Source organism: Mesocricetus auratus, unplaced genomic scaffold, assembly GCF_017639785.1.
Source record: "Mesocricetus auratus isolate SY011 unplaced genomic scaffold, BCM_Maur_2.0 Super-Scaffold_100676, whole genome shotgun sequence".
Taxonomy (NCBI): domain Eukaryota; kingdom Metazoa; phylum Chordata; class Mammalia; order Rodentia; family Cricetidae; genus Mesocricetus; species Mesocricetus auratus.
The window spans coordinates 156,856,024-156,878,744 of NW_024429266.1; positions in this window are offsets into that span (position 1 = coordinate 156,856,024).

Genomic DNA, 22,721 nt, shown 5'->3' on the forward strand with positions numbered 1-22,721 from the left:
GGGCGTTCCCACCACTTTGGGTTTCCTTTTCCCTAAAGTTCTCCTCCCTGTCATGTGGCGGCTTGACTGCCATGCGTCTGACCTCCGTGCCAGCTAAAGTGGATGGCTTTCCCCTCCCTTCTCTTCTGCCCTCCTCCGGGCAGCTCTCAGTAATGCAGATGGCCTGTTCTGGGGTTTTCTCTTTAAACATTATTAAAATTGCCCTTGAGATTTCATTTTGAGTCCATTTAAATGTTTTTCTATTGTTGGTACTGAGAACCTCAGGAGAGGACCCTGATTTTCCTAGTATCGTCAGCTGGCCTTCAACTTACGTCAATCATCCTGCCTGAGAGCTGTGCAATCTTACATGATTTATCAAAAGGAAACCTACACATAGGAAGACATAAATGTGGATATGATGGAAGACACCAGGGTGATGTTTCCCTAGGCCAGGGGCAGCAAAGAAGTAAATGAACCACTGGGGTGTGTGTGTGTGTGTGTGTGTGTGTCAGGTAGGGTGGAATTCTTCCTTGGGTACCTCAGTGGATATCCACTCTGTCTGTACTTTCTCCTTGGGATTGCAGTCTCCGGAACAGAAACACAAATCACTTACTATGCCCGGTAGGCAGCACGCCTTTGTAGTCATTGCGCTAGTACGCAAATGCCATCAGCATCTTTGAGAGCTCATTCATTATTATTAGTAGTATTGTTATTATTATTATTACTATTTGATTGCTTCCTTTCCCTTTCCCTCCCGAAGATGGACCAGCCCCAGCTGGGAACCCGGGTGGACGGATTCTTTCGGCCCCTCCCACAGGGTCACTTATCTTTAGTAAGAGTCCAAGCATTGACTTAGGAATGACCAACCCACCTGAAGTCAGGCCTTACAGTCTGGCTCCCTGAGAATGATCAATGAGCTGTAAGCCTGTAATTCCCCTCACCCGGCCAAGGGGGGGCCACAGTAGCTGCTTCCAGCCAATCGATACAAGTGCTGGAAGACACTTGTCCCTGTGGCTCTGAGGATGCTGCTTCATCATTTGATTAGTGCCAACAACACTCAAGCCGCGTCTCTTTAAGGCACTGTTTTAGTAAATTCAATTTACAATTACTTTCAATGTGAGAAGTTTGAGGGTTTAGTTTTAACGCCCCAGGAGCTGTAAAATCAACCAGGGTTCAGCTGGGCAGCCTGAGGAAACCATTATGCAAAGGCTTCTATGAGTCTAAGCTTTGTTTCTTCTGATCAGGGACAACTTCTTCAATGGACCAGCTGTCCTACAGTCTCTGCTTTATAATTTCTCAAACTGAGAACCCAAGTTCAAGTTCAAGTCCTGTATTATCGGGGATTCCCGAGGCAAATATGAGCAGCTTTGAAGGCAGTTAACTCTCAGTAGTGAACCTACTCATCACATGTGGACCCAGGTTGCCGATTCCTTCCACAGCTCGCTCTGATCCAGGCTTCACTTTTACTTATTTTTATATTTAAAGTTTGACTTCCTTGTTGTTTATTGGTGGAACGAGGCATGTGCAACACCGCGGTGGAATGAGGAATTTCTCTGTTACAATCAGGCATGTGCATCATTGCTTGGTTCCTGTTTCCTGTTTCCCTCCTTCCTCATCAGCATTGCTCATCCCCACTCTTGATGGTCCCTTTCTTTCCAAACGGTTTCCTCTCTGACTCTGATTTCTTTTCCCTTTTTTGAGATGAGGTCTCACTTAGCCCAGGCTGGCCCTGGATTTGAGAATCTCCTGCCATCACAACTCAGGTGATGGATGATAAGAGGGCACTATCACACCTGGTTAATCGAGTACTGGGGAGCAAACATAGGTCTTCATGCATGTTAGACAACCACTGAGCTCTGGCTTAGATACCCCTGATTTTAAAGCTTTTTCTAAATTCCCTTTTAAACTGGATAGCTCCTGGGAACTAGGAGTTGCCGAGTTCCAGGACAGGAAGAGACTGGTTCTCAAAAGAGCAAGCTGACAGACACTGAAGGAATGACACCTGACGCTGTGTACCATTATTACACTGATCTGCTCCAGGACCCCAGATGACAGTTTTATTTTTCTCTTCCAACAACCCAACAGACCTCTAGGTGTGTCAGATTTTAGGGATACAGATGTCATATCTTACACAGTCACATTAGTTATTTGCATTTCTGCTGCCTCTTAACATGCTCTGCATATTGCAGACACTCAGTAAACACTGCATGGTTTATGCCCCTTCCCCGCCTAGGTACTTTCTGTGCTGCATTTAGGGGAAACTGTTTTCAGACACATCACTGGGCATGCAGGGATTCTCTAAGGACGTTAGGCACACCATTTCAAGGAAATGGAAGAAGATTCCGGAATAAATTATATTGATTTTAATTCAGACATTTAAATCTGCTTTGTTTATTGCCTTTGCAATTGAAGAATTGATCTGAACAAGGCAGACATAGCAAGAATAGATTGCTTTTATCGAATTCACAGTGACCTGATTAAAAAACATAGTTGTTATGAGAAAAATAATCTTACTTCCTATTTTATTACAGATTTCTCCCCATGTGAATTTATTGTTTTAATATAGTAAATAAAGAATACAATGAATTTTCTTTATTGCTGCGTGAGATAGTTTGAGGGCAGTTAGAAAACACTTTGTTAGAATACTTCCTTTTTATTCAAATGATTGTAAAGCCTGTGCGTGTGTGTATGTGTGTGTGTGTGTAGGACATAGTCCATGTTCTGGTATCTTCCTTAGTCACTTTCCCCCTTAGTTTTTGAGACAGGTTCTTTCTCTGAGTGTGGAACTCACTAGATTTTGGTCAGACTTGGTGGAAGTGAGTTCTCAGGATTCTATTAGCTCCATCTTCTCAGAGTACTAGGCTTACAGACATGCACTGCTCTGCCTGGTTTTTACATGGATGCTGGGGATTTGAATTCAGGTCCCCCTGGTTGGGTGGCGATCACTTTGCTGGCTAAGTCATCGCCCCCGTTCCTGCAAAGCTTATTCTGGGCAAGAGGGTGCCTCTCTTCCTCTGACATTTTTCTGTTGAATTAGCAAGGATCTAAGGATGGCCAGATTATTCATGCCGATCTTGATTTAGATTTTTATTTTCTGAAAAAATGTCAAAGTGAGAGCCACAACTCAAATCAGTTCTTTTGTTAAAGTGAAACAAAACACAAAAATTTGATTTAGAAAATTTTCTGCAACACAGAGGGAATAAAGAAGAAAAATTACTTAATCTTCTAAACTTGCATCTGAAATGTTAAGATGTAACATCCACTGTTTAATTAGATTTTGAATTTTTCTGTTTGAAGTCAGGAGATGAATGGAGTTGTATCTATTTTCTGGCAATCCCTTTCACTCTCCAAACGTCTACTATTTGATCTGAAATCAAATACAGGTAGAGTCTGGATAGCATAATGCTTCTTGTCGTTTGAAATCCCAGTGACAGATTGTATAGCAAGGGGACTGTCCCCAAGTGAGAGCATGAATAACAGAGTTTCTTCATCACCTGGTCCTTTCTTTTAGCAATTCTTTTTAACGTTTTTATTTTATTTGACATGTGTGTATATGTGTGTGCCTGTGGGGAGGTATGTGCATATAGATACAGGGTCATTCACCGGCCAGGAGTGGGCGCTAGATGCCTAGATCTGGCAATACCAGTGGCTATGAATTGCCCAATGTGGGTGCTGGGAATATAATTCTAGTTCTTTGCAATAGCAGTAGACCCTCTTAACCTCTTAGCCATGTCCCCTGCCTCTTCTGTAAATAATTCCAATTAGCAATGCCTTGTTTCAAATGGTTCCCAGTGCTTTATTACACACATGTACCTTAATCAACCAATCACCTTTCTCTAGTGGATGTTGCTAGATATGTCAATTGTCTCCCACATTTTGCTTTCATAAAATGCTATGGTGAAAACTGTACCTTCATGTCAGAAAATTTGCTCAGTTGCTTAATAAAGCGTAATTCAGAGGCACAACGTTCATGGAAGAAAAGTGTGTACCAGTTCATGTTTTCAACCAGATTGCCAAACTACTCTGTGCCTGCTTATGCATCATTAGTGTTCAGCACCGAGGTCATCACTCTCACGCTTACAATAATGCATTTTTTTCTCACTGTTCTATCTGTCATTTGTTTGATGAGTACTATGGTTGAACTTTTAAATTATTTTGTATTTGTTGCCTCCTAGCTTATCATATGAGAAATTAATAGTTAATAGAGAGCTCTTAATAAAATTAGGCCATGAACTATTACTTCAGTGCCTGTAACTACAATGACAGTATACAGCATATTAACGGATATATTAACGGATGATTTTTAGTTTAAAATTTAGTTTATATGTATTGGGGTACTCTTCAGTCTTGGAAAAGAACCCACTGGCCCTCCTATTTACAGAAAGGAAAAAGTTATAAGGCAAACTGTTATGTGATTAAGAAGTAACAAGCAGAACGATCCACTCAGTAAGAACTCACTGAAAGAAAAGAGGTACAGCATGCCTTGGTGTTTAAAAAATTAAAATAGATTTTCTGATATTTGATTTATTTTATTATATTTAAAATCTTTAATTACATTTATTTATTCATCTAAAGGTTGACAGGTAGGAATTACTATAGAGGAAGGAGTTATACTCCACCAGACAGTTAATGTCTATGTCACACACTATCTAGTGGCATATTTGCAGATTAACAAGTAGTTACTTTTTTTGTGTGAGAATCGAGATTAATGTGTTTAAAATACTTCACTTTGTTATATGCCAACATCAGATTTTCATTGGACCTTACACAGCCATGCTTGACCACACTGATTTGACATTACACAGAGTATGAACACTTAGGAAAAAAATGGGATGATTTATTTTGTGAAACCAGTCCCAAATATGTGAAAATATGGTACAGAATTAATTCATCAAGAATACCAGTAAGCTGATAAAGCAGGGGCGATTTCAATTCAATTATAATCTTTAAGCTATATCCACAGAAAAGTGACTTATTAAGGCAGCCATATGTGTGATTAATGGGTTGGCAGTAATACTAATTACTCATCAGAATGCAAGGTCTAAAATGCTCTAAGATGTGAAAATAGAATAGAGTGACTTTTTATTAAACGGGTTTGGCTGGGTCTCAAGGGCTTGAATGGGTTTATATTCAGAGCCATAGGATATGATTTTTAACTAAAAAGACAAGCAAATTTTGTTAGGAATGTCAAAGCACTAACAACAAGATCATTGTTTAATCAAGAGTTGTCACTTTGAGATAAATAGTTGTGCTCCCATTTTCCTATATATATTTTAGGATTTAAAATTATTTGTTTATTTATTAAGTGATGTTCAGTCATCTACAAGTAAATACTTCCCCCCTCCCCTTCCTGCCATGACCCACCATGATAACTGTATGGGAACAGTTCCATAGGAGTGGGCCATGTAGCAGCTGTTTAAGTAAAAACCAAAGTTTAGAATGCATATACCCAATTGAACCTCAGACTAGTGGTATTAATCATCATTAGAAGACAAACAGTGCATGTAAGGATAGTTTTCTTACATATTAGAGATATTTTCTCCATCATTACCACTGAACACTGAAACTTGACTTGAGGATAGAGATAAGGTTAGGAGAAAATATGGGGGGGGTGCCAGGGCAGAGTTAAGAAATAAATCGGCATTCATCTGAAATAAGCATGGCTGTCTTTTATCTGGGCCACAGCATCCATTAAAATTTGACATAAGTAACACAAGCACCAACAGTTTCATCATCTTCCTTTACTCCATCCCTCCTCCCTACTTTCATACCTTCCTCTTCCCTCCCTCCTTCCTTTCCCTTATTTCTTACAGAATATAATATGTAGCCCATGCTGACCCAGAACACAGTCTCCCTGCCTCAGATTACCAAAAACTGGAACTGTACCTGAGTACCATCATGACTTGCAACACAATGACAACAGGGAAGCCCACCCACAGACCTTTTATTATAATTAAGCAACATAGAGTAAGTAACTGGGATCACTGTGGCATTTGGTTTTGGCACTTTGCAGAGATGCAAGGTTTGGTGTTTTCTTTCCCATAAAATGATTCTAGGCACACCAGCAACAGCTTCTAAACTTAGACATGCCAGTGTAAGCACTTTGAAATAAGAATGGATTTTGTCTTCACAGTGATGGATCCAGAGATACTTTTGCCAGTATAGGAAGAAGAGGATTTATCAATTGGATAACCTTCCTGCCCATGGATTGGTAAGGAAGAACAGTGAGGGTCTCATAATCAAAGAGAAGACGCAGCAAAATATTGATTGATGTGGTAGTGTTGCCTGTAACCAAAATAATCAATAAGCAGACAGGAGTTCTCATTCAGTCTGAAAAAAAAAAACAACAAACAAGAAACAAAAACCCCAACCCAAAATCAAACAGAAAACCAGAGACTAATTTAGACATCTCACTACATTTGAATCAAGTTAAACATGTACTTTTTAAGAAAGTGTATATTTTAAAGTGAGGTGCTTTAATGTAACAATTTCTTAAGTAGGTTGCTTTTAATTTTATGCTATTTTATTTTTATTTCTAGGTTAGTTTGAGTAAGATAACTTCCTATTCTGTATTGACAGTGGGTCAAGATCTGATTGGCAATGGAAACTGAATAACTGTGTTGACATTAATATTGTCAACTACTGACTTCTTGGAAGATCCCCAGAGTAGTCTCTACGTTGTGACAGCTAACATCATTAGTTCCATCTACTGCAACAGAGGAGAACACAACTTGGCCAAATATGAATAGCTAAGTTCATTAGTTACATCTACGCCTACAGAAGAGAACACACCTTGGCCAAGTGTGAGTCCTAGAGAGAAGGTAGGGTTTGGTGAGACTATTTCCAGTTTTTAAGAGTGTGGGTGGGGTGATTTGAAGGTAAGTCCTATCAGGCAGGGCACTGGTAGTATCCAGTTGGAATCTATGACCTGAGACTACCTACCGGTAGGCACTGTCAAGTGCCATTCAGTTCACAAAGCATCTTTTGATGAGCAAAATATTGCTCTTGTTGAGTTCTTGAATTTCCCAACAACAAGATTACAACCCAAATAATCCTCAATAGTTAATTTCAGGTAGTTTTGTGTTTGCAACAATCCATACCTAATACATGTAGCATCTGAAAGACCCCTACCCAGGACCCCCTAGGAAAAGAAAAGCAAGGCCAGGCCGTTGCCTAATGAAAAAAACCCAGACCAGGTGCCTCGCCCAGCTGGCAGGATGTCAAACAGGATATGTGGTCACCAGAGCAGTCATGGGACCAGGATAATGATTGCTGAAGCATGTCAGGGTCTTTTATGTGGCAATACCAGGACACCTAGTCCTTGGCAACTACCCCTGCCCCCAGTTGTGTCTATGATCACCATAGTAGTCATGGGACCCGGATAATAATTGCTGAAGCGTGCCGGGGTCTTTCATGAGGTAATACCAGGAAACTTAGTCCGTGGGAACTACCCCTGCCCCCAAGATGAGCCAATGAAATGCATGTTGCTATGCTGATACTTATGTAACCATTAAAACTCTACAAATATTGTGCTCCCTGCAAGCCCGGTATGCTCTGCACCTGAGTTGCAGTAGCATCCGCAGGCTCCTGTGTACTCAATAAATCACCTCTTGCATTTGCAGCCAGTGGTCTAGCCCCAGTTCTTGGGCAGAGGATTCGGTTCAGTGGCCGGCGCTTTGATGCTGAGGTCTTTCACATCAAGGGCTCATTTTGATTGAGACACTCAAGGGAAAGTTGCCAAGCCTAACTGCAGTCGCTCAGTCAGTGCAGAGATTCTAACCAATGTGCAGAGTGCTAAAGCGAATGAGGAAACTCAAGAGATGAGAGTCTACTCAGAGCCATGGGTGAGAAGAGGGTGGATCTTTGTGGATGAAAGTTGCTAACGAAAGGCGTCTGGGTAGCCAGAGTTTTAATTAGGAGTCAGATAATAATGCAAAATCTCTCAATGGTTTGGAAGGTGAAGTCATCTGGTAATCTTGTGTGGCGGAAAAAAAAAAAACCTGGGGTGGGTGTGGCTCTAAGGTGGTGTGGAGTGTTTGCCTAGCATGAGCAAAGTCCTGGGTTTGATCCCCAGTATTGTAAATAAAAAATAAGAGAAATGGATCCACAGGTCTGGGGGCAAGAAGCCTGTAGCAGCAGATTGGCATTCTTAGCCTCCCCAAGGGACACGTTGACAAACGTGCTGCACGCAAGCTGGGCTGCCTTATACTGCTGCAGTTAAATCTTTGCCTTTTGCATCGTTTTATATGTTAAGCACCGTGTTAACATACTGCTAGAAACTCATTTCTTTGGGAATTAAAATCTTTCTGTGGACATTAACTGGAGAAAAAGCAGAAACCAGCACTATAAAATCTGTGCACTTTATTACCAAGTGCCAGCTAATTACTCCAGCAGCCTGGAGATGCTTGTTCATCCTAACCAGTGTTATGTTATCTTCTGAAGGAACAAAACCTTCTGCTGTGAAATGTTCCTCTTTTTGCCTCATTAGAGAAAATTAAATGTTTCCTTATCTGAGTTTTTCTATAGGAATCAGACCAATTATTAAGCAAAGAATTTACTCATGGAATTGAATATCATAGACTCAGCCGATGAACAATTCCTGACTTTGTGAATGTCTGTTGCATCAGTACCTGTCTGGGCTGGTAGTACTACCAGGGAATCATTTGACTCAATAGCTCCTTTCCCTTCTATCCCCTCCCCCTTTCCAGACAGGGTCTCATGTAGCTCAGGCTGAACTCCTGTGTCCACCTCTCTTGACGGAGGTCATGGGAGCATGTCACCACATCCAGCCCAATGTCACTCTATAGGCCTGATTTTTTTTCAGTATGGGAGGATCCGTACTACACAGTTTTCTTGTCAGTCACAGTTCTTCATCCCAGGAAATCCTATTTTGGTATCCTGTTTTAATTCTGATTTCCCACTTCTTTCCCTTTCCAGTTTGTTGTTTGAGAGATATGAGAGTCATGATCACTTCTTACACAAATATGAGAGCAAAGACTTGGGGCTATTAACAATGGAAATACAGACAGGATCCCTGGTCCTCCAGCAGAGAATTTCCTTTTTTCCGATACTATAGCATTGCTATTTATTTCTCTATTTAAAATTTTGGATGTATGAGTGGTATGCCTGAATGTATGACTTGTGCCTGTGAAGACCAGAAGACAGTGTCAAAATCCTTGAAATTGGAGTTACAGATGTTTGTGAGTTGCTGTATGGTTGTTAGGAATTGGACCTGGGTCCTTTGGGAAAGTAGTCAGTGCTCTTTACCACTGAACCCCAATGTAGTTCTGATAGATCAGCCAGGAGGTGCTGGTGCACACCTTTAATTCCAGCACTTGGGAGGCAGAGGCAGGCATATCTCTGTGATTGGAGGCCAGCCGGTCTACAAAGCTACACAGAGAAACCTTGTCTCAGAAAAAAGAGGGCTATGTTAATATGTAGGCATACTAATATACATCAGTTACCTTTAAGACATTTTTAATGCATCAATAATTTCCTTCTTTCTTTCTTCTTTAATAATTTTCCTTTATTTCTTTTTATATTGTTACAGACTCTTTGAGGGCAGCGGTGGGAAGAAAACTATCTCTAACAGTGGTAGGAATAGATGGGCCCAAATTAAGAGTGAAACAAACAAATTACAACGAGAACCCAAACAAACAGATGAACACAAAGTAGTGTGCTCAAATCCAAGCCCTCTGAAAATTCTGGAATCTAGCCCACCTGGGATAGAATCAAAGGAGCAGTTGGGTGAATTGTTGGTATTCTAATGGAATTAACAAAAGCCATATGCTATTAACTGATAATCTGTTTGGTGACAGAAAGCTAATTACAAAAGCACCCCTAAACAAAGGGAAACATGCTTTCTTCTCATTTAAGAGAATGGCTACAGCACAAGAGAAGCTGGGTAGTTCGTGGTTGAAATCAGGAGTTTTTCTCTCTATTTCTTGGCCTTTTGTAAGAAGCACTTGTATCTCACAAGAATAGAAACTCTTGGCGATAAACAGCCTTTCCTAGTAATCCTAGCTCTGTGTGTTGCTCCTGCCCAGAACTGTTAGAGCAGAGTGCTCAGCTCTGGCCACTCAATGAGAAGGGCCACCGCAACACTGACTAGTCAGGTCAGGACTAAGTTTCCCACTTCAAGTCTGACTTCTGATTTCAGTTTAGTTTCATTGAAATTGAGACCACTGTTAGTCTTTTACCTCAAAGAAAAATTGAGGAGATATCTCAGAAGAAAGGCTAAGGCATTCAGAAAGACATGTCAACATCATTACTAACACTAGTGTGGAATGAAGAGAGTTAGTCCTGTGGACACTGGTGCTGCCCTTGCTTACTGCAGCTTCAGTTGTTTCTTCTTGGGGAGCTTTTGTTACAAGGTTCAGAATCCTCCCTAATGTCTGTCTTACAATGTTTCCCAAAGACTTCATTTTATTGGGCTTTATTTACAATTGCCTCTTCAGAGTATGAGTCTTCAAGACACATCTACAAAATAAGCATATTTATTATTATTTCTGCTACTTTGCTTAGTCATAATCAGTAAAGTAACATGAACCCCTTTGTGAATATATGGTATTGTAGCAGAGCTATGGGCTGAATATATTTGGGAGTCCTGCTTAGAAAGAGCCTGCGTGTGTGTGCATGTCTGTCTGTCTGTCTGTCTGTCTGTCTCTCATACATACACACACACACACACACACACACACACACATGTATGAAGATGATTTTTGGAGAGCTGGTTCTATCCCTTCACATTGTTAAGGCAAGATCTAGCTTGTTTCCATTGCTAACTAGCATGTGATCTTCCCTTCTTGTCATGGAATTGAATTGAATGCATCCACTGTATCCAACGTTGAAATAGGTTCTGGGAAAATCAAACTCAAGTCATCAGGCTTCTGTAGCCAGTGGTCCTACAACCACTTTTTATAACTATGGGAAAATGGATTTCAAGTTCCTTTCAACCGACTTACAAATGAACTGTTGGCATGCAATCCTTGCATCAGCACATATTTACTACTAATACATTTAGCAGACACATTGTTGGATTGTAATCACCTGGGATCATCTTGATGAACTTAGTCACCTCCTTTGGTCAAGTAATCAGGTGTCTTCTTAAAGCAAAGTCACAGCAGGTGATCAGCTGTTGAGTCAACCATGCTGAATGCTGATGATCTGCAGATGACCAGGCCTCATTCAAACCTCTTCTGTTCAGTGTGTGGGGGGGGAGGGTGCATCCAGAAACATGCCCTCACAGAGAGTAGCTTGATGATGAAGTGCTGTGATAAAAAATGGAAGGTTTGAGTCAGGGAGTGGTGATGCACATCTTTAATTTCAGTACTCGGGAGGCAGAGGCAGGTGGATCTCTGCGTTTGAGGCCAGCCAAGACCACAGAGAGAGTTCCAGAACAGCTAGGGATATACACAGAAACCCTGTCTTGAAAAACCAAAACATGCCAACCAACCAACCAACCAACCAAAAATCCCAGATGATTTGGAAAGGTAAAAGCTTTCACACATTGGGTTTGGACAAGTCCTTCATTTATTTTATTTTTTGTGGGTAGGGCAGGTTTCACTTAGCCTGGTCTAACCATGAGCTACCTCTGTGGTTGAAACTGGTCCTCCTGTCTCCATAGCTGGAGTGCTGCAACTATGGGCATGAACTACCATACCCTGTACCAAGGAGAGTCAAGTCAGAGGCTGAAAGGATACTGAGTTAGTTAGTATCTTGTTGGGACAAAATATGTGAGATAAGCAACTTAAAAGATAAAACACCCATTTATTCCATTTTTGTATATTTTTGTGTGCATGCATATAGTATATCTCTCTGTGTGTATGTGGATGTGTGTCCACATGTGTCTGAGGGCCAGGGGTTGACGTTAGATGTCTTTTCCAGTCATTCTTCACCCTATCTTTTGAGACAGGCTTCGCTCCCTGAACCTGGTGCTTATTGATTGGTTAAGGTGACTGGCCCAGGATTTGCCTTTCTCCCCTCCTACTAACACTAGCCAGGGTTGCATATGTAAGGAACCCCATCTGGCTTTTTAATGTGGGTACTGGGTGTCTGAACTGAAATCTGTATGCTTCTGCAGAAAGCACTTTACTCCACAGTCACTGGAGTGTTGATTTTGACACATGGTTTCACTTGACTTTGTTTCTGGGCCTATGGTGAGGCAGACTATGTTGATATAGAACATGAGGTAGATAGAGAACAGTGACTCACCTCTGGGTAAGCAGGAGGCAGAGAGACAGGAAAGGGTTTGTCTCACCATCCCTCCACCCAGCAGCCTATGTTCCAGTCATGTGATTGAACTCTTTGAAGTCATCTTGTGTAGTGCTCAGCAGAGTGTATTTGCTCGTCAGAGTTGTGTTAAGGGAGCACCTCTGTTCTAGGTTAAGGCTTCAACCAGAGTCCCTACGGGGAATCAGAAGTGTAAACTCTACTTCAGAGATGTTCCCAACTACAGTTAAGATGCTAGGTTATTGGACCTAATAGCTGCCCAATCATCAGGTAGAGCTGCTCTGTGACCCTGGGGCAATTTCCAAAGCCCAGAGCTACCTGCTATACATTAAATGGCAGGGAGAGGTGACTTCCATTTTTACTCCAAGTCACCCCTTAGCCATTGCATATTTAAGAAGTCTTTCTTCTCTGGTGTCCTGATAATTCTAAATCCTGAGAACTAGGAGAAAATGTCTCTTGTCACTATCTTGTTTTTAAAACCTAGGAGGCACCTACTGAACATTTATTGAATGGATGAACAGGTGAAGGCATGTAAACCCATTACTGAAAGCTTGCTTATGGGCCAGTGACGTTTCATTCTCTTCTAAAATAACGTGAGTTGTCAGTTCAAAAAGTCCCTCAATAAATGTTTATTGAAGAGCTAATGTGTGACAGATTAAAGAATTTACAATGATATCATAATGGGTTGTCTTCTCTGAATCATAATTGGGGACAGGGACTCTCCCCCAGTTTCCTGCCTTCCTGGTGTCAGATTAGCAGTCCCCAAATTAGGGCCAGGTTTTGTTTCGAAGACTTTGTTGCTAAGGTGGGGTTATGTCTCAGGCCCTCACCAACATTCCTAGAGACCTGTCCTCTGTTTCACACTGTTGGTTAGCTGGTTCCTGTAAGGACAAACAGGAACTGGAGGAGTCGCCTGAAGAGGAGATCAGTCTGAATACACAAACGTAGGGGAGGGGCCATTCCCTAGTGGGATGCTCTTATGTGGAGGTCTGGGGATAGGTGTGAGTAGAAAGGGGTGAAGGAATAAAAAATAGCTGGAAATTTGAGTACCTCCTGGAGATAGGAATGAAGTGTGAGCAGAGAAAAGACAAATTCATTATCGGATATACTGAATTTGAAGTGCAGCAATAATGACATCTAGAAATTAGAAAAGGGCTTGCAAATGAAGTAAACCCAGGAGTTACCCTCAAAATTTCAAAAATTTTTTGATCCCTATATTTTTCTAACAAAGTTTAAAATGAACCAATCCTGTTTTGTTTTATTTCCTGTACCCCCTCCTCTTCCTCCTCTCCCTTTTGTGAACCAATGAGTTAAATTAATAGGAATGTATGAAGGGTGATTGTAAGAGCACGGACAACTTACTGATGGCCATTCTACTAAGGAAGAGTCCATGATCCTCTTGAGCATCCATCACTTGTTACTTCATTGCTTCCCCCTTTTAGTTACATATGTCTTCTTATCTACAAAATATCAATCCTACTTCACCACTCAAGGTAAAGAAACACAACACATGGAATTTTAGATCCTGGAACTGTGACATCACTGGTGGCCTCTTTGCCTTTCATAGAAACAGAAACATCTCTGTTTGTGAATGGAAGGTGAATCCAGGACTTTGGATCATTCAGGCTGTTTTTGTTTCTCACCATGGATACAAGCTGTGTTCTTCACTGGGCACAAACCTATAATGGTATTCATTCCCATTCGGATTTGACAGATACCCTCTCAGGAATTAAACTCATTTCTGTGCTGTGTACTCGAGACTCGGATAGGCAAGCTACCATCTATCTCTTCTAAATCGCACTTCTTGCTTCAGAGCAGGCAGCAGATAACCTCCAAGTGAACTTTGCCTATGGATGTTTATCTACAGCCTCCAAGTAATACAGATTTATTCTGGTAATATACAGACCATTTGCAGATAATGTCGAGAGCAAACATTTTATTACTGATTTCTTGTAAATTACACATGGTTATATTTTAATGGATATTCCTTTCCAACGTCAACATACATAGTTATAGATATTTTTATGATGGTCTAGAACACTGATTTTTAATCTTTCACTGGTAGACCAAACAAATAAGACTGTCACTTCCATCAAGGGAGAGTTAAGGATGGAGGTTGTTTTCTTGCCATCTCCCCAGTATTCACATCTCGGTGCCCCTTGGATGTTAATATCACCCAAGCCAGGCATAAACATGGAAAAATCTCACATTACTTTAAGAAGATCCTGGAGTAGTTTTTAATTATGTTCATCACAATGTAAAAAAGGCTTCCAGTAAAGGTAGTTGAAGGATACCTTAACAATCAGACCAAGGGTAAATAGGGCTGCTAAAAGGGCTTACAAGGCATTATTCTCATCTCAGTTGAAGGCAGACTACATAAAATCGAGGTTGAAAACAGTAGACAATGAAGTGGACTTCCTGACTACCAGGGTATTGGGAAAAGAGTTATTTAAAAATCTAAGAAGTAACTCTTCTATTTCTGGTACATCCCCAATTTGAACAGGGCCTTAGAATTGATTCTGCACATGACATCGATAGCCTGAGAGTCCTGTAGTTCCAAGGTTGGCATCCAGATATGGTGGCCCTTCAAACACTGCTCCCATGCTAAGACTCAGTGATCTCATCCTTGGAGATAATAAAAGTGTAGAGAAAGTTCCTTCCAACCTGTATATTTTTAGATTCTCTGAGCATGAAGAGGGTTAAAGGCTTTTGAATTTCTTTCCTGGTCATTCAGGCAAGAAAATAGGTCAAGAGCTTCATAAGACCAAGGAGATGAGTGGTTTATTTTCGTAGGGCAGTTGGTTAACCCATTCTCTTAAGAATCCCCTAACATCTATTCTGTGAGGCTCTGTCAGCAGTGAAAACAGTTCAAGCTTCTAGGGTCTTAATGAATATTGGCAGTTTAATAGATCTTGAAAGAAAAGTGAATAATAGAATCTTCCAAAAATTTCTTTGAAAGTGGTGGAGCTGACATCAGAGCAACTTTGCCTTTTATTGACAACTACCTGTGTCAAAATATGAACTGGGAAATGCTTCACACATCCAATTGAAGTCATTTCTACTCATTTGATCTTGCCTGTCCCATGTCATCTGGATGGCAGTATAGAGCTGATCTCAGCTTGCCTGTGTCTCCTGATTCCCCACCATCCCCAGATGTCAGTCCCTTCTGCTGTTCATCTTATGGAAAAACCTGGAATTGTTCTGCTTGCTTGACTTCAATCATTATGTAAAAAGGTGGTTGTCCACTTACTCTATGTATTTCATGTCTTGTACAATATTACAAAATTGCCTCAAATTAAAAATTCTGGTACCTCCATGCCATCTCTATAAAACAGGGATTAATGGGAAGTGATGCTAATTGTTTTTTAAACAAAACCCTGTTGTAAAATACTGTCTTCATAGAGTATCTTTTCTAGTGTAATAAAGCAGTCAGCACAAAAAATGGAAGATGAGCCAAGTGCAAGTTGAAAAAGCTGTATTTCAGAGACCCATGTGTTGTTAAACAAAACAGAAAATGTGCAATAAACTTTAGTTATAAAGAGTTTGTAGACTATAAAATTTTATTTTACTGTGAGCCTTCTATGTCTGAACACATTCAAGATCAGTAAAGTATTAAAATATTCAAGATGACAGAACATGAAGCTCAATCCCAGAAATATAGCAGGGAGAATGAGTGACAGGGGGCAGACACAGAGAGGCTTCATTGTTACCTGGACAAGGTTCATCACGTCTCTAGAGACACTTAATTAAAAGGGACACTGAGGGCAGAAAACAACCTTAATGGCCCATTCCACTTCTCCCCATACATAGTTACCAGTGAAAACTGAGTGACAGCTCCGTGCTATAGTCTCCTTGTTATATGGTGAGTCCCCTTCAGATGGTAAATTTTCCTGTGTTCCAAATAATTGTTTTTTTTTATTAATCTGTGGTAGCTCAGAAAAATAAAATAAGAGCCATGGATTAAAATATCCCCACGTGTGCAGGGAAGGCAAGTACCTTTATCCTGAAGTAGGAAACCTCTTATACATTGTCTAAGTAAAGCCTGTGTTACTGAAATAAGTCTCCCCATGGGAAGCTACAGTTCTGGGGGAACCATTCCTTATTGTCATACTCAGGCTTGGACATCGACAACTCGTGTTCTGGAAGTTACTACAGGAAGGAAAGCATAACCCTAAAATGGGAAGACATGGATCTTTTGTATTTTTAAAATATATATATTTTAGTTAGTGACAACTTCTTACATGTACGCAATGCATTTGATCATATTTGCCCCATTACTTTGCTTGTCCTTCTCCCTTCCCTCTGGAGCCTGGCTATTTCCCGACAATTTCCCTTCCTAATTGCTTGTCTTTTCTATAATGACTGACTGGGTTTGGTTAGGATTGTTATGTGAACATGTATGCGGGGGCATTTTTTATATATAAATATAAGACTTTTTATACTTTGTGCAAAAGTGTTTCACTGCGTATGACACTCAGGCTGGCTTTGAACTTGTGATCCTCCTGAATGTTGGAACTACAGGTATGCATCACCACATATGGCTTAGAGTGGTGCTGTTCACTGAGCCACCTACAAAGAAGAATTAGAAAATTCTTGGGAAATGTTGCCACACTTAAATGTGTGATTAGTATATAAAAAAGAAAATCAGATCAGGTGCTTTTGGGTATAATTGTTAGTTTTGCATGTATGCTTGGCTTAGTGTGTTTTTTTGTAGCTTTAGTTGTGTGTATGTATATTCATGAGTAGTGTGTGTGTGTGTGTGTCTGTGTGTGTGTAAGGAGGCGGTCTCCTTGTATTTGGAGTTTATAGTTACATGATCTAGTTTATTATGGGGTCTCAGTCAGTGAATATTAAAGGAAGCTATTTGGTAGCATTCACTTTTGTCTAATATAGATATCCACATGTGTATGGGTATCAAATTAAATATTAATTTGTATGCCCTTTCCTCATTTTAACTTTAATGACAGGGAATATACTATCAATTGATCAGTTGTTTGTAGAGCACACAATCGTCATTTACTTTAAAAAAACCTAGTTATTGAGGACTGCCTGGCCTGAATTCTCATGGAAACCATTCTAGGTGACTTGGCTCAAGTAATTTACACCTTTAGACCTCATAACTATCTTCTATGAAACAAGGGGGATCATCACAGCATCTGCCTGAGAAGGTTTCATGGCCTGTACAAGGTAAGTTCTCAATAAATGCTATTGATCATTTGAAAAAAAAGTGTTTGCAATATTGTACGGTCTGTGGAAGGAACACCACCATACTTACTCACATGAAGTTCCAACCTCTCCTCATGTAGTCCAGCCCAGCATTCTCCGCAGTTGCTGCCCTGTGGGTCCTGTGCCTGGTCCTTTATGACTACTGGCCATCTTCAGATTCATGTGTGTGCTGCGTCTTCGATTATGCTTCTCTGCCAGCCCTGAGAGTTCATCTCTAATTTCTCTATCTAGAAATATACACAATTTTCCAGAACTTAATCCAGATATCACATTTTCTATTTGGCCTTGTCTGATAGCTAGTTAAATTTACTTACCCCTCCCCCTATGTTATCACAGATTCTGTCATACTATCTTTGTTCTGTACATTCATTTATCTGTCTCTCTCTCTTCCATCCCTCCCTCCTTCCCTAACCCTCCTTTCATCAACTATAATAGATAGTAATTAAGAACAAAGACTGTGGAATCAGATTTTCTTAATTCACAATAAGGTTTTCAGATCAAAGCACCAAAATGTTTTTCATGGTGCCATCCTAATTTCTTTGCCTCTGAACTAAGAAGAATACTTCTCACTAGAGACACAGTGACTGAAGGGCGAATGCATAAAGCACTTGCCAGCTGCCTGCTCTGTACAAAGCCCTAAATAAATGTTACCTCCCAATCCATATTTGCTCAGCACTTACTTTGTGGCTGGCCTCTTTGGGTGGTACCCTGTATTATAATGATTTGTGCATGGCCTGATGCTCTTCTCAGAGATCAGAGCTGTTGAGGAAAGAGACTTAAAAGAATCTCTCCATACCATGCTTGAAATGCAGATGAAACAGGGGCTGGCTAAAATACCATTTCTGTCAACATCTGGCATGCATGTCACACAGTCTCTGCTGAGAAACACTTCTAGCCTAAGAGGGTACACACCTGCTGGTGTGAGAAGTATGGCCAGTCAAAAGGATGCTGTTCTGCATTAGAGCCACCTGCTTCCTTCCCCAGTTCTCCTTTCATGCTGCCTCCCTGGGCATCTTATGATCAAAAGAAATCCCTGCATGACTTCAGCAATGGCCTTCAGCCTTCTCTTCTGCCCCGAAGCTGAGGAGTGATGCCAGTTACGTAGTCCTGCGGGAAAGGATCCAGCGACTGCTTACTTTTCTGTGTGGATGTGGAACGCTTTGTATTTTGTTAAAACCCACATTGCATTCTTCTCACTAAGCAAGTGGTCCAATCTGATTAACACAATGCATTTTCTTTTGTTGCCAAGCTCTGCAGAGGCAAAGGTATCACTCAGGGAACCTCCCCTTCCTCCAGCCACACACACTCACAAATGAAAAATAGAGGTCTTGTGCAATTATTATGTGATGAAAATAGCACTTAGGAATGTATTGTGAAAAATGACCAAGTAAGAGTTTCTGAGTGTTTGTGGTCCTATAATGTAAGACAGATAAATTGGTGCCCAGAAGTTTTACATTTCAAAAGCCAGAGAACATGTTGCATTTTTTCCTGCTATGCTATTTTTGTAATTCCCCCTCTATTTTCCTTTCGAAAAGAGCAATTCTTCTGTGCTGAGGCAGTTCAATTAGACATTGTAAGTGTTGTCAGAATGGCTTTGGTATAGGTGCCCAGGAGCAACTGGTATTCTATTGGAAGGGGAACACATCTTGCCTTTACCACCCTGGTGTGGACCTTGTGCTAATTTATTTGGAAAAGTATTGTACCATCTGTACCATTTTCAGCTTAGTCACCCAGGCAAGAGGATTAACAGCATGCTTTTTCACCTTCCAGAAGTTCCTCTCATTTAGTCGGCAGCTCAGTACCCCTGCGCCCTTGTCCCTTTCTTCTGGGCATATATATTTGGTTATGTTGTCTCTGTACTGGTTTAGGGAACAACACAAAACCTTTGAGTATAAGTTTTTGAGTATAAGTTGGTCTCAGTGACCTACTCTTCTTACTCCTTCCCATTTTCCTTCTTCAGTCTGGCCATGTAGACCAGGCTGATCTCAAATTTGCTGCCATGTAGACATAGGCTACCTCTTATTTCTTTTTTTTTTTATTTATTTTTTATTTTTTTATTTATTTTTATTTTTTATTTTTTCTTTCTTTTTTTTTATTTTCCATTTTAAATTTAGATAAGAAACAAGGTTGCTTCACAAGTCAGTACGAGGTCCCTCTCCCTTTCCCTCCCCTCCTCCCGTGCCCTCCCCCCATCCCCCCCGTTATCCCCTCATTCCCCCAGGGAGGGTGAGGCCCTCCATGGGGGTGTCCATAGTCTGTCATTTCATATAGGGCAGGGCCTAGACCCTTCCCCAAGAGTTCAGGGTGAGAGTGCACCTCACATTGTTCTATGGGAGTCCAGAGACCGTGTGTATACTTGATGGGTACTGATCTGCTGTCCAAGGCTCAATAGATTACCTAGGCCTCCTCACTGACACCCAGATTCAGGGGGTCTTGATCAGTCCCATGCTGGATTCCCAGGCTGATGCCTGGGATTCAAGAGTTAACCTTTGTCTGGTCAGCTGTTTCTGGGGGTTCAACCAGCCCAGTCTTAATCCCTTTGATCATCAGTCCTCCCTCTCTGATACTGGCTTTCTTGAGTTCAGCTCAGTATTTCTAATGAATAGATTATGCCAGAAATGATATTGAATGATATTTCTGACTAGATCATAGGTCAATACAGATTTTATGGAAAAGAGCCTGGCCATGCACACATTTAATGTTAGCACTGGGAAAGCAGAGGCAGATGGGTCTTTGTGAGTTTGAGGCCAGCCTGGTTTACGTATCCAGGCCAGTCAGGGCTACAAAAATAGTAAAATTCCCTCTTGTTGAATGGCTATTAAATCCAAATTTGGCTATTGGTTGCCACAAAGATATGAGTGCCACTACTGCACCCTTAGGGTTATCATGTCATGCTGGTCATTGTTGTGCTTCATAGGCATTACAGTTAGTTAATACTGCAGGTTGCTCGTTTCTTTGGAGACTTGCATGGCATCTTCTGGTACCATGAAAGCCATCCCTTAGGGAGGAAGCTTTCAGGTCAGTTCCAGATCAGGGAACTCTGCGTCCCATGAATGAACTGCATGATGTCTTCAGCAATAGGGACTTATCTTCCACCATTGGGGAGCAACCAAGGGTAATAGTAATAGCTTGTAATGTCTTGGGGAGTCTCTTGGACAACCATCTTGTCTTCTTTTGTTTTGTAGTCCACTGAGTTCAGCATTAGTGCAATCCAAATGGGCGTGGGTATGAAGCCATCCACTGGAGTATGGTTAACCTACTTGGGTCCACAACCCTGAAGAATATTGACTTTCCCATCCCTAGCTAGTAGTTGCCAATAGTGCCTCATCTATTTGTTCTGGAATTCTGACTGGCTTGATCTTGTGAGGGTTTTGTACAGGCAGCCACAACTGCAGTCTGTTTATTAGTGCAACAGCCATCACTATGTCTATAATCTCTTGCAAGTACTGTTTCTCCCATGAGCAGGTATGTGGACCAGGTTAGTTCAATGGGATTCGATTCCTTGGTCTTTATAAGAAGAAAGACTGGAGGAACTCTTTCTGTTGTTTAGTCTCCAAATGAACAGTATGTAAACCTCGGACTACCAGACATTCTGACACCAAATGACTAAGGCTTGTCCAAGAAAATAAGTAACAAAGAAGAAAGGGCAGATTAGAAGAGCAGGAAGGAGTGCATGAGCACTGGTCGCATCGCTTGATTACCACTGTAGACCTCCTCCTAAGGTTGAATTGAGTACACTGCAATTATAAGAACCTCTTGTGTAGCCTTTTATATATTGAGAGATTGGAAGCGTTTAACTTTACAGATTCTAACAAACTAAACACAACTGCATAGCCAGTAATCAGATCAAGAAGCTAACATTTACGGTTCTCTCAGTACCCCTTTTCTCATTTCTGCTTCACTGTTCCCTGGAGTTATATAATACCTTAGATTTTTGACAGCATTCAATATCTTAACTGTTTCTAAAATATTCACATTTTGAAGACTTTGTATCTAGAAAACAGTGGCTCTTTTAGGATGTAAATGTTTTGGAATGAAGTTAAATCATAGGTGGCTTGTGCATGAAGGGGATATTGAGACACTGGATACTTTGTCTCTTTGCTTCCTGGCTACCATGAGTGAATTGCCCCGTTCTATCAGCTGCTCCCACTATAATGTACTGTGCTGCCACAGGCCCAAAGGTCAGAGCTAACCCACCATGGGCTTGAAGTTTCTGGAACTGTGGACCAAAATAGCTTTCAGTGTCTATTACTTGATTATGCCAGAAATTTTGTCATAGAAATGCAAAGATGACTAGCATGATCATATATTGAATTTTATCCTTGTGTGCATTGCCAAAACCCTTACTATATGTAGTTTTTGGTATTTGATTCTTTCATATTTCATCCTGCTGCCATTATTTTACCTTATTGTCACATGGAGTTAGGTTCTTTATTGTTGTTATTATATCATTTTCAGTTGAATGACTATTAACATAATTCATTCCATTTCCATTTATTTTTGTCTGTCAAGATTAGAGATGCTATAGGTATTTCTGAGTATGCCTTTGATGAGCTTAGTGTACATAGTTCTGTTTGGTATGCTTGAGAATGACATCCCCAGATCACAAGGAACATTTATGTTGTGTTGGATTAGATATTCCCAAAGAGTTGTTGTGACAGGATACTCCTTTGACACTGTATGACAATTTCAGGGGTAATGTAAGTAGCTCAGTGGTAGATTACTGCTTACTATGTTTAAGGTCCTTTAGTAAAAAAATCTATTTTACTTTCTCATCAGCACTAGATATTTCCCATTTTCTTCATCTTAATTATTTAGATAGAAGTGGTGCAACATTGTATTGTGGTTTTAATTTACATCTCCCTACTGACTCATATGGCTGAACTTTTAATCATTTTGATTGACCATTTCAATATTCTGTTTTGTGAAGCCTCCAAGTCTGTTGTTTATTTTCCTACTGGGCCAGCTCTTTTTTTCTCATTTATTTTAAAGACTTCTTATACATTTTAGATGCATATCAATTTGAGGGTGAAATACAGGCTTGCCAGTACATTTTTTAACATGAACTTGAGCTTAAGGACAAAAACTTAACATCTGTAGCTTTTAAAGAATGTTGTTTGGCTAAAATACTCCATTTGGACACCAAGGTCATTGCCTACTTGCTGTTCCACCCTGAGGAATTCCTAGACAGTATCTTGAAAGAATAATGGATAAGAGTTTGTCTAATTATCCAAAGCAGCCATTGTTGTTCAGTACAAGGTTGTCAGCCAAGGATTCGCCTGGCT